The sequence below is a fragment of the Balaenoptera physalus genome (genome assembly GCF_965194825.1).
Source record: "Balaenoptera physalus genome assembly, chromosome: 1".
Taxonomy (NCBI): domain Eukaryota; kingdom Metazoa; phylum Chordata; class Mammalia; order Artiodactyla; family Balaenopteridae; genus Balaenoptera; species Balaenoptera physalus.
Genome location: NC_138882.1, coordinates 28,618,877 through 28,632,127, shown reverse-complemented (window position 1 = coordinate 28,632,127; position 13,251 = coordinate 28,618,877). Strand labels below are relative to the sequence as shown.

General features: G+C 40.3%; 1 pseudogene across 1 annotated transcript in view; it reads right to left on the bottom strand.

The window, feature by feature from the left end:
* LOC309664706 (tigger transposable element-derived protein 1 pseudogene) overlaps nt 1-13,251 on the bottom strand; it is a 477,505-nt pseudogene that overhangs the window by 392,181 nt on the left and 72,073 nt on the right. The window lies entirely within an intron of this gene.

Sequence of the window (13,251 nt, the reverse complement as noted above, 5' to 3'; positions counted from 1 at the left end):
CTCAAGTTTCATAGATTTTTTGTAATATGCTGTACAACTACTAATCCGTACACCATAAGTCATATTTTCATGGGTAATTTTATCCGAAGTTGATTGGTCAAATCTATTCTTCTGTGTTCTGGTTTAAGTGGAAAATTGAAGGAGACCGGATGTCTTAATTTGGAAAACTGCTTGGCTAACGACTGGAATTCTAGGCAATCGAATTAGCAGGCATTCGACTGTTCAAGAATAGCTGTATACGTCCTCTTTGTTCCTGGGAGAACTCAAAAGTTCCTAGGTTTTAATTCCTAAGTTTTAACTAAAATGTAATTAAGTTCATGCAACCATTTAAAAAAACTGTTCCGTAATTTTTGTGATCGTCCCAACTTCATGCTTGCCTCATTGGGCTTGTCAAGGTGAGAAACATTGCTGGTTGACCTAAAGAACTGACAGCACTCACACGTGCCGGACAGTTCTATAGAGGAATTGTTACACGCTGTCGTCCTAAGTGTGAGCAGGGCTGGCACCGACCTGAGAGTTTTTGTAAATCCTGGAATCTATAATTGTCCATAACTTCCAGCCTTAAAGATACCTATGAAAATACAGTTTTACATGATTATTGTCAAAATTAAATACGTTTATATTAGTGACCTATAGTAAGGTTAATATTCTTAACTTTGTTGGAAGTGGGATATAAGGTCTGGAGCTTGAAAATGTACCAGTTGTAAGTTCCCTGATGGCTTTGGATGGGAATCCCGAAAGATTGTCATAAAGTGCAATCAGTAATTTACTATTTGGGATCCTACTTTCCCTTTTTTTGTTGAAACAGGATTTCTGTTACATGAAACTCACTTGGTTTTAACTAACCACACATTGTTTCACATGAAATGGTCACAGCATCTCAAAGCTTTCTGAGGATATCGAGAGTTGTAATTTAGTTTCATTGACTAGCATCTAATTTTAAATGAGGAGCATTATCTTAACTGGATCCACTTATAAAAACAATATTTTGACATGAAATTTGGAAGAAATAACTTCTTAAAACATTCCTTGCAAAACTAGAACAATTACACAAATCGCCACATTTGATAAGTGAAGGAATCAGTTGTTTATTCACTACATTTTTTAAAAAGGAAATTAATTTTTCACATAATCATGTTGGAAACCCTTCAGTTTGCTCCCCCTTTTGACATCGGGCTGATACGTAAGTATATTTTAAATATATGGTTTCATTTACTTTTGAAAACATCTGTTTCTTTTAGATAATCAATTATGCCCTAGATTAATGTGGGGCCAGCATTGTGTGCAAGGTGTACCCTAGGAGATCCAAGAAGTATGCTATGTTAAGGATACTGGTTTTGGATTTCCTTTCTAGTTAATCATGCTACCAGATTAATAGGTGAATCAAGTAGAGTTTTGTTTTTTATGTTTTTTTTTTTGTTTTTTTTAAAATACGCTTGTCGTGATGATCTACAAACAGGTTATTGGAAGACTAGAAAAAGGTAAACGTTTTATTAAAATTATATAAGCGCTCACATTAAAATGGCTGAAATATTTATTTTTCAGGTAAAACAAAAGTTTTGAACTGTTATCAAAGAAAACAATTGTTTTTTTAACCCAAGAAGTAATACTACTTAAAAAATCTTGAATCTCCCAAAAGTTTTATCAGTAGAACACAAAACATATAAAAACTTGACTTTAAAAATCCCATTGTACCAGATTAGAATTAAAAAAAAAAAAAAAACCTCACCATCTCAAAATTTCCTGTATTGTATGACTACATTTTATTACACAGCTTAAAACAGTCTTTGGTTTCTAGTATAATGAGGGAAACTTTCACATACATCTGGGTAGGAAACTCAGATAATTTTAGTTTTAATTTGTAGATATTGATCTAAATTTTTCATTATAATTGTTTCCATGTTGGAAACTTACTGATAAGGTACAGTGAATCCAGTAAGTGTGAATTTTGAAATCCAGGACTGAAGAGCTCAATTCTTCTCTTTAAAGTCATTTGCCATTAAAATGCTAGAGATAATACCATTTTTTTTAAAAAAGCAATAATTTTATTTTTAAAAGCAAATAACTTTTAGGAGTTTCATTTTGGCTACAGTCCAAGTTTATTACACTGATAGGATTTTTGTCTCTTATGTTAAAAATTTCCTACCTTTGGCCTGCTGAAACATGGCAAAGTATCTTTTGTATGTGATCCTTTGGTCGAAAATGTAGAACCATTTATCTTTTGACTTTGTCAATGTAGTAACATAGAAAGAAACATTTTATGTTACTAGCCTTCCCCACCCCTTCTTAGATTTTCTTAGTTTTATAAAAGGAGAGCTAAAGCAGTCAGATCATACTGATGACGCTGGAGGTTTTTAGAAATATTCATTCATTTACAGAGACATTTTAGAAATTAAACTTTTAGCATTTTGCAAACTGATCCCTTGGAAATCTAATTAATTTCTGTAACTTCTTGTGAAAGAAACTGAACTCCAAATTTAAAACACTGTAACAAGGAAGGATGAGGTCATAGAAATGAAACGGTAACTTGAAAAGTTTTTAAGCCCAACTACTTTATAAGTATCTGCTTACACTAAATAATTTGTTAAGTTAATTGTCCAGATAATTCAGGCTCATAGAATAGCTTTTCCCTAAAATATTCAAGCACTTGAAAGAAATCAGATTTTTTTTTGAGAGAGAAATGAACTATCTAGTTAACTTTCCTGATTCTATTCTAACATTTACTAATTTACTGTTACTCCTGATCCCTAGGATTAAGTGAGCATGGTACTTTCCTTTGGCTGAAGGGTAGTTTGCAAAACAATTCAGTCAAAACTAAAATTTTTCTTGAAGTTTTCAGGCACTTGTTCCCCTTTTCTAATTGTCTTCAGGAATGGGTTTGCAGTTGAGCTTGCATTTTGCTATAGGAGGCTATTCTCTCTAGTTTGTTTGGCAGGAGAGGAGCAAAAACCCAATTTGGCTTTAAAATGTAGCACATTAGTCAGTAACAGTTTCAGTGAGGATATTTAGAGTGGCTTTGAGAGGCCGTGTGACACAGATAGAGAGTCCATTCACCGAAATGACTTATTTACAGTTTATTATAATCTCTGTAGTTAATCATTAAATCAAGTAGCTTTTAGTCAATGTCAATATGCAGGCTTAATATGACTATATAGGAATTTTAAAAAGTCATATTGGCCTAAATATTCAAGTTTGTAAAAAGTATATTTGTAGTTAATATGAAGTGGTACATGGAAAAATGTATTTGAATATTTGTAAACATTTATAGGCTAGATTAACTCTGTTGTTTAAATACATAATGCATGTAAGTACAATGATACTGAGCTTGAAAGACTAGCATAGCCTTATTTACGCGTGCTGTGCCCAATCAGAGCTAACTTTTCATATAGGACAGAGCTTAGAAGAATTAACCACGTGTAAGTTTAAAATATAGATTACTCAAAACGATGTATAAGTAAGGACAGAGTCACCTCTTTTTAAAAAATCATACTAGTGCAGTGTGCACTTCAACCTTGAGGGGATTACTAAACACCCTGACACTTATTTGTGTATGTCTATTGCTCTGAAATGATCTGTGATCAAAGTAGGAGCATTTAAGGTTTTAATCTGAACCTTTTAAATTTGTTCTTAAAAACAGACTAAAAATTATATGTATATATGTTTCGTGTGGACCATTTTTTAGAACTGTGTCATGTAAATGAGCTGTTTGGTAACACTGAAGTGCCTATTGCATGTTTACTAGACACACCACAATGCTTCCTAGGATGTCTATTTGGATAAGTTCTAGAAAAGCACAATGATACAATGATTGATAGATAATTAAAACATTTAGGAAAAGCATTTATTGCTTGTGAACCATAGCCACAGAAGTTTGTGGCATCTATTAAAAAAATCCATTTCTTCTCTTTTATAACTATTTCTCTGTGTACTTAAAATCCTCATCAAATAGAAGAAATTTGAGCGTAGAACCATATTCCAAGAAAATCTAATTTATAAGGTTATTTCTATAACTAACTGCTTTTGAGAAAGAGGGTCTCTTACATGGCAGCAGGGAGAAATGGTATAAGTTTATATTCAAAGCATAGCCATTATACACATGCCCTTATTGTAAAATTTAGTATCTCTTCAGAAACCCGAAGATTTTGCAGCCAAATAAATGAAAAAGAAACTGAAGGCTGGCAGATGGAATATTCTTTAGGTTTTTATTTTTGTTGAGACTCAAACTAAAATTCATATTTTATAGTCTGTTCTCTGTTTTTCTCAGTGTCCTTTTATTGATTATAAGAGGGTAAATTTTATGCATTGAGTGATTTTTGATACCATTGCACAATGGAATTTTTCAACCAAGTTGTTTTTGTGTGTGAATTTCTACCATTTTGAAAAACTGAAATACATTTGAATGAAAACTACATTTGAGCTTGGCCCTATTTACCAGTCTGCACCAGCAAACCACATACATATATCCAGTGAGCGAGTCCGAAGCCTGCGGACCAAGGAGCTGAGGCATTTCCAGGCGCTCCTTTTAATAAACCACGTTGAACTCAATGAGATCCTTAGGTTAAGAGAAAAAAATGAAAGGATATGTTGAGGCACAATGAAGTTTTGTTTTTCATACTACGTGTGAAGTCTAGAAAACGTGGTAATTTCTCACATTCTATTTATATGTTATTTTACTTGAGGGATGCCTCAAGGCAGTACTAGAATCTCTTATGTGCAAAAGGGGGAGGGAGGGCGGGTTTGCCATCGTTTATTCAATTTGCTTTGTAAAGGTGCTTATCTTGCAGTAAAAATAATACTTTCGTCAAAATACAGGCGGTTTGAAGGCTTGACCAGCATGGAAGACTTTTAAATGATTGAAGTGTTTCTGTTTAAAAGTCAGTCAAACAAGGCCCTCGAAGTATGAGGCAATCAATCCTCATGTTGTTATCCTTATTTAATTAATACATATATAATTCTTTTCTCTCTCCTAAAATAATATAATTCTTAAGCCTTATAAACAAAAACAATTCCCAGCTTACATCTGTATCCTGAATTTTAAAATTTGCATTCTGGACTGGTTGCTTTTGAAATAATGAGTTAATTTTGTTATTCAAATTGCAAAAATCTAATGGCCAGAATGGCCCAATTATTCCCCATTATTTGAAGACCTATATTGTGTGACTGATATTCTCCCCTTACAAATTGCTGTATCACATGTTCTTCCTAGAAATCACAAAAACTTAGAGCTGGAATGGGCAAAAGTGACTTCCAGTTTATTCATCCTAAAAGTGGAAGAGCAGGTACAGAGCGAGGCATAAGGGAAGGGGAGAGCTCCAAAGCATTCTGCAAACGTTTCATACATTCCCCAAACCTTTAGGTATCTATCATTTTAGACATGAGGTTTTTTTTCTCTTTAGAGGCACGTGGAGGTTGAATTCCTTGTTCGGGGCACATCTTTGATCAAGTCTGAATCTGAAATCAACATTCTGGTTATGCCCAAATGGTAAAGTTTGCAATATGTAAATATATATTTACCATGATTGAACTTACTATTGTCTGCTATATATATTTACAAGTTGAACCTAAGATTGGAATTATGCTGTTGAATATTTCTCTTCCTGACTTGGATCCTATCAACTATTAAAAAAATTATCACAGCAGAACACTCTCTCCTGAGAGTGAGGACGGCATGTTTAGGCCCATCTACCTCCGGGTCCCCAGAGCTGAGACCCTGGCAGGACTCTACTGACTGACACACTCTCCCTCTCTGCTCCCAGCCATGAAAGGGTTGCTTAGGTTTCCAAATATGTTACTAGTTCAACCACAACGAGGCACTGCTACTTGCAGGCCAGTAACTGCAGGGCTGACAGAGCTGTTGCTGGACGTGCTAAAGGGAGAGAAGAAACACGGGTGCATGGCAGAGGGTGGCAGCCAAGACAGGAACCTCAAAACTTGTTTGCTGCTAAAAGGGGAAAATTGAATAACTTTCCACTTAATCTGAAAACTGGCCTTGGTTACTTGGAATGTTTCTAACCTCCTTCTCTCAGTATCATCTGCTTAAGAGAAAGGAGGTTCAAGAGAAAGTTAGGGAAGGTCTACCAACTCGCCACTGGAGGAACCCCACCCTGACACCTTCATTTCTCCGCTTGTAAGAAAGACCAGAAAAATAACGCCCTTCTCATCTTCTTTCTTAGAATAGCGTGAAAATGAATTTGCAAAAGCATTAAACTCTCAGCAGAAAAGTGCTATGTACATTTGCAGTGACCTCACTATTATAATGATTATTATTTTTACACCAAGATGAAGTTTCTCCTTATCATAAAGACTTCTTACCAACGTGGGTTTTTTTTAATGTGAATTTTTATGATTTAAATTCATCGAGCACTAACAGATTCAACTTTATCTCAGTTTTAAGCAGGCCCTGAGGAAAGCAATTTCTACACGAAATGTGAAAGTCCAAGTACCATAGGAATGAAAAAGATCCTACAGTCTCAGGTAGGTCTGTACGTGTGTCCGTGTTTAGGTACGTACAAACCTTGTAGAACGTACATCATACTTTTGGTTCTTTTTGACGAATCTCCCAAAGCCCTTTCAGCTCTCTATCTGATTAATCCAAAAACCTAAGCTGGACACATTTTTTTCTCTTAAGGCTGGAGAGACCAAGACCGAAAGCGTCAGCTTATGTTTAATCTTGCATCATAATATAAAAAAACAGTATGATTAATATATATAGTGATAACGAACAAGCACAACTCCCCAGAGAAGCACACATATTAAAATGATTTATCAGAGATTTAAATGAGTTACTCCCATCTCACCAGGAGAAGGTGGCACATGCCAGATCAGAGCTCAGGACATCTCAATCTCAGGCCTCACGTCACCAACGTGCTATTTTATGTGTTAGAGCCATGTTATGGTACACTGCAAATCTATGGGCAAATTGCATCATAGCAAATACATCCATTTGGAGGAAGAGGCACCTGGTGAAAGTCCACGACTCGATGGAATGCAACGCTCTGTTCCTTATAAGGAAACTTTGAGTAAATATTGCCCCGATCAAGCTTACGATCCAACTTTTCCTCGTAACAGGCTTCAAAATCCCCATTCAGTGAGTCCACTATGCTCTTTGATGCAATGCCACTTCACAAAAGCATTCGTGCCACAGTCATCTGGTTTTCTTTTCCTTCTTGCTCTCTTTGATAGAATGACACAAATCTCCCTTTTTATTTTATAATTTTCATGGATTTTTTTTACAAGGCAATGACTTCAACAGTATGTGTTTGGTAAAATAGTCCTTTTGGTTGCTATATTTAAGAGTTTCGTTTTTAAAAAGTTAAAAAACAACAACAAGAAGCAAAAACAAACACCCCCCCCCACCTCCTTTTGCTTGGTGCCATAGACAAGAGTCCAAAGGACATTAGCTGCTCCATTGCACACATTGGAAGGGAGAGTTTGGTGTGAGCTCAGTCCTTCTAATAGACTGGCAATTTTGTAAAAGGTTTAGAGGATTTTGTTTAACCATTTCTGCATGTGTTTTTAATGAGCTCGTGACGGTTGATAACAAAGGCCAGGTTGTGTGTGTGTTTTGCAGCATTTTCTGACCTGATCCCTCCCTGCTGACCAGAGGAATGGGCACCTGTGCTCCTCTCCTGGCTCACCTATGGGAGTCAAGGTGGTGGGCTCATCTCCGGCCTGACTTCATGCCAGGGATGAATCATGCGGTAGGCAGAGCGGAAGGAGTCTCTTTGTTGACAGCTTTCCATCTGGACTTTGGATTGTTCACGTAGCGCGTGGGTTAGCTGGAAGGGGCTATGAGAGTGAGCTCCTCCATAAGGGATCAGGAGTGTATAAAACATCAGCAAACCGCGGCGCAGGATTTCACTTGCAAAGCTCAGAGGAGGAGCATGTCCGTCCCTGAATTTCAGGTCCCTGGTTTGTGAATGTGGATGACTGCAGCTTGGACAAGCCAGCATTTCATAGTCAATAGGGTCGTTTATAGCCTCATTCAGATAATCCGACTGGAGTACACCTGAATAAATACATCAAGCTCAGGTGGCTAAAAGTAACCCCGTTTGAGTTTAATAATTAAAATAGAGCTATTCAGATGAATTTCAGTTTGTCATGTATAAATGTAAGAGGCTCCGTAAAGGATGGTGTTTTGTGATTCATATAGGAATATGATGGATGTATGATACGTTTTCCACAGCTATTTAAGAAAAAAAGATTATCTTAGTCATGGGGTAAAGTTATGTGATGGATTGCACCATCCAGGCTGTGTCTGGGCCAGTACAGATTTTTTTTTTTTTTTTTTTTTTTTGTGAAAGATTACTTCTTGGCAAACTAGATATGCAAACGCCAGAATACAGTAAAACCACATTTAATTGGACCTACTTGCCAACTTCTTGAACACAGCTTGGATTATTCCACTGGAGGCTGCTTCTGTTAAAAGCTGGGGGAGGAGGAAGTGGCATATTGACAAGGCTTCAGATCACTTTTTTTCACTCGGAGTACAATTATGCAATGAGCCAAGTTTGGAAGTATTTTACTATGTTTAATAATTATTATTAAAGATATTGTAAAACATATGCATTTGTTAAGTGGAATGTAATGGGAGTAAAATCATGTCATAAATTTTACTTTGGATTTATTTTCCTATTTTGTTTTTTATTTGACTGCCTTCCAAATTGATTCTAGCCAAAACTATGCACTCTAATACATATCGTACTTGATATTAAAGTGAGAATATGAGTAATTTATAGAACCCGAGTGAGAACAGTTTTCTCCTCTTAGCCAGCCTATATGGAATTGCCACCTCTGTTCAGGTAGCAGCTGACACACAAACCGTACACAGAGAGGGGAATAATAGGGATTGAGAAATCCTGCACATTCTTCTCCACATAGACGCTCCAAACCCCACATGTCCTGGGCATATCTATTGTTCAATAGGATTCCAGGGCCAAGGAGAAGGGTAACTATTTCTCTGTGTGTGTGTGTGTATGTGTGAGTCTAGAAGAATCAGACTCATCTCTGGAGATGTGAGTGGGGATTCACTGACAATTCCTAATTCTATTCAGGTGAGTTTTGGCTTCAGGTGATGCTGAATTACACCGCCATCCCTAATTTAGAAAGCTGAGAAGGCATGGCATCAGTTTCACGTCTTGAGCTTAAACAAATTTATATTGTCTTTACAGTCTCTTTTTCAAGGAAAAAAAGTGCCCCTGGAATTGCACTTCTTAAACCGAACAAAAGTGTCACCTCCAGTGATTGGCAAGACACTCTGCCTTTGCACTGAACTCCACCTGCTCTGTGAAAACCCCACGGTTTTCTCACGACCCCACTCAAGCTGCTTAGCAATTGGGCCCTCGCTTCCCAGCGTGGTGATGCGTCAGGCTGTCTTCTGTTTGCCCCGCGGGTTCATTGTTTTCTCTGCCGCCACAGGGAGCGACCAGGGAAGGAAGGGAGGGGAGACAGACTGACCTTCGCAGCCAGCCCGCCGCCCCTGCACTTCCCCCGGGCAGGAATTCTCGGCGGCTCCCTGGGTGTGTTCTGAACGCGCCCGGGGCTTGCGGGAGCCTGATGCGGCCGTGCCGCCCGCGCGGGGTGGACTGCAGCAGGCGGCCCAGCGTCTGCAGAGGGGACGTGAGGACATCTGGCCCGTGTCCCTGCGAGCAGGGCTCCGCTGCCGGCCTTTGAAAATCCTCCGCATCGGCCCCCAGCGCCTTGGAACTTTCTCCGTGGAGAATTTAGAAGAGCCAGTGTGCCCTTGATTTCTTGGACATCTAGGCCTCGGCGCGTGCAGTGCTGCCCGGGGGGCAGCGCGATCCAGAAGGCCCCGCGCTCGTTTCTCAGAGCCTGGAGCCAGCGCGGGGTGACGCGCTTCTGCTCTCCAGCCCTCTGCTCGCTGGCTGTGCCTCTTGAGCAAGTGACTGTATCTCTCTGGGCTTCTTTTTCTTCATCTTTAAAATAAACTCTTGGGCCAAATGACTCTGAGGTTCTTTCCAGCTCTAAATTCCTCGGGTGTTTTAAACCTATTTCACTGAAATGCTGATTAAACTGGGGCTGATAACAAGGAAATATTTTCCAGTTAGAGTAGAAATGGTGACTAATGTGCCACTCAGGCTCGTGAGGCTCAGAGTGATCAAAGGCACACTCACTTAGACGGGGGGGGGGGTGGGGGGGGGGGCACGGGCAAGGCTGGTGAGCATTTCTACCTGCCTTTGGATTTTTAACATCCAGCTGTGTTTTCCCTCGCACGTGCTAGACACATGCCTCCTTGTCTTTGGTCAAGCCCAGTGGGTTTTGGGTTAATTTCTATTTTTTCATAGGAGAACCCTGAGAGATCCTAGCCAGATATCAGGCAAGAGCTTATCTAGTTCCACACATACTTTTGGGAAAGTGAATGGGACGATATCACCTTTGTTTTTGTCATTCACTATTTTAACTAGCAGTGAACAAGCGCCAAGGGCTCCTGGCTAAGGAGTCATCCCTGTTAGTCCTGCAAAGGTTGTGCGCTTGTTCAGCTCCTCTTCGGAGTCTTGGTTGGACAGCTCCCTGCCACTTTCTTAGGACAGGCCTTGTAAATGAAAAGGCTAATTCTGGTAGACAGCGGCTTCCATAGGAAGGGGCGCACCACAGACCATTGCTGTAGACGTGGTTCACTGAATTTGGAGTGTCCAAGGGGACTGGTGATAGGTCTACCAATCAGAGGACATTTGAGTTAGGTAGATCATCAAAAGAGAACACACAGCACTCACAAATGGACTCTAAACTTAGGGAAGACCAAATTCTTAGTGACTGTCATAAAAATCCCATGTTTTGTCATTGGCAGCTAGACCACTGACCTAGTCATCCCCTGTATGTCTCGCTTGTACTTAATCCATTCCAGTATGGAGGAAAACCCTACCAGATTGTTGTGTGAAAAAAACAGTCCAAGAGAATGATGGCGGACTAATTTGTACTAGAGTCTAACTCAAATATTTTCACTTTTATTTTGTTTCATCCTGAAGTCACAAAGTAAAATGGTCGAGAAATTCAAGATTAGCATGTAAGTGAGACTGAAATAGGACTGCATTCTTTTATTAGTTAAAACTCTTTTGGTTGCAAGGAACAGAAATCCAACTTAAGCTAGTTTAAGCCAAACAAAAATTTTATTATAAGGCTACATGGATTCAATGGAATCCAAAAGAGGAATATGGACAGGCCTTGGGAGCAGCTAGAAGTGGGAGCTCAGAGGCTGTCAGGATTTGTTCTCCTTTCCTTGCCTCTGAACTCTTTCTGCTGATTGGCATTTTCTATTCCTCAGTCCACATGGTGGAACAAGACTGCCAACTGCTTCTGCATTTACATGTCTTCAATTTCAGACACCCAGGGAAAGGCTGACTTCTTTTGTCAGCTGCAGTTCCCAAATCCTTGGGGAGAATTCTGATTGGCCTTTTTGGATTGGGCGCCCACTGCTTGACCAATGGGCTGTGCCAAAGTCACGCCCATTGTACCAATCTGCAGTCCACATGGTAGCCATATGCATGTGGAGGGCACAGGTATGGGAAGGCCAAGGGCGAACTCCCTAGGGGACTGAGAGAGCGTTCCCTGAAATGAAGCTGGTGCTGAGCTGACAAAATCATAGGGGCCCATTACATTTCTCTACTGAAATTAAAGGGAAACTATGAAAAAATATTATTTATCTGCAAGTGAGAACAATATATTCTCCCCTGTGGTCTAACACCAGTTAATTTCTAACCCATGGCCAAGTAGTTAAATGAAATAATGTATGTTTTTTAAAGTACTGTAAAATATAAATTAATTTTCATTTAACTTAGTTCATCTAATTTCTCTCCAGTTACCTATCATTTGGTAATCTTGGAGCATGTTCAAGAAATCCTTACCTGCCTCATCCTGGTGAGGCCACAGAACTTAATTTCTGACCTCGCCTCTCAGCGATTTAACAGTGATCCACGTGCCCCACGGGCACGGCAGAGGTGTGATCGGGTAACAGAGCACTGTGGACAGAGAAGACGCTTCTCCCTTTCCCCCTGTTTGGGATGTAGGAAGGAGACGGTGCAATGAAGAGCTCTACAGCAGGCAAGAGCCATGTGTCCTCAACCTGGGACACAGGAATCCATGGGCGCAGAGCACAGAGGGGCCAGGGTAAGGGTAGGGGCATCAATGTTGGTTATTGTGAAAGAGGTCCTCCAAGCCAGGGTGCTGGCTTCTCTCAAAGCTACGTTAGCCCTCTCAGGTGCTTCCCCAGTCACAGTGTCACAGTTGAGAAGTGCATCTGCCTGTTGGAAGGAGAGAGTAAGCCTCAGGGACATGTGGCTCCCCGACCTGAGATTGCTTTAAATGGCAGACACAGGCTGTTTGGACGTGTGGCTTGTCACTCCTTGGGTAGTCGCTGCCCCCTCCCTAAAGATGCAAAACAATCAGAGTTTGAAGGAGGCTCCTGGTTAGAGTTAGGTCCTCAAGGCCAAGGTGGAGAAGCATAAGACTAATTGATTCAGGGTGTCACAGACTCAGTAGAAAACAAATATGAGTATTTTAGGCACCTTGGGTTTCATTGTTGCTGTTTTTGCTCAAATTACTGTGACCTGCATCGGGGGAACTTTGGGGACTGATAGAAGATGTTATCTTATTTCCAGCTTTTGTTGACCTCCCCCTCCTGCCTGCCTGTGAAGGCACCTGGGCAACCAGGAGAGGAGAAGAGTTTGTGATTTGAAGGTAGACAGAGCCGAGTCGTGGCTGGGAGCTCAGGCAGGCGCTGACTCACCAAAACAGAAGTTTCTGCAGCTCCCCCTTAGAAGGGCCATGTGGACCGGTGATATGGTACCTTTCAAGCAGCAGAGGCACTGCATCTGCCAGGACCGTTTCAGTCACGGGTGACCAGAAATAAACTCAGACTAGCTTGACAAAAGAAGAGAGTTCACTAACTCACATCTGGGGAGGTCTGGGGGTGGCAGTGGCCTCAGGGATGACTGGGCACAAGGACTCAGATGACAATGACATTTAGCTCTCTTTCCCTCCCCACCCACTCTTGGGTTTGCTTCTGTATTTATACCTCAAAATGGGCTTTCCTCACACGATGGGGGAATTGGACAAAGATGGTCCTAGCTGGCCTTGTCCCAGCCAGTGACCCCAAAAGGAAGAGGATGGCATCCTCTGAACATCTGTATTTAAATCCTAATAAAAAACTCTAACCTGACCTAGATGGTGTGCTTATCAGCAAGACAATCACTGTGACCTGATAAAGGGGGTACTATGCTTGGGTAGGCTTGGGGC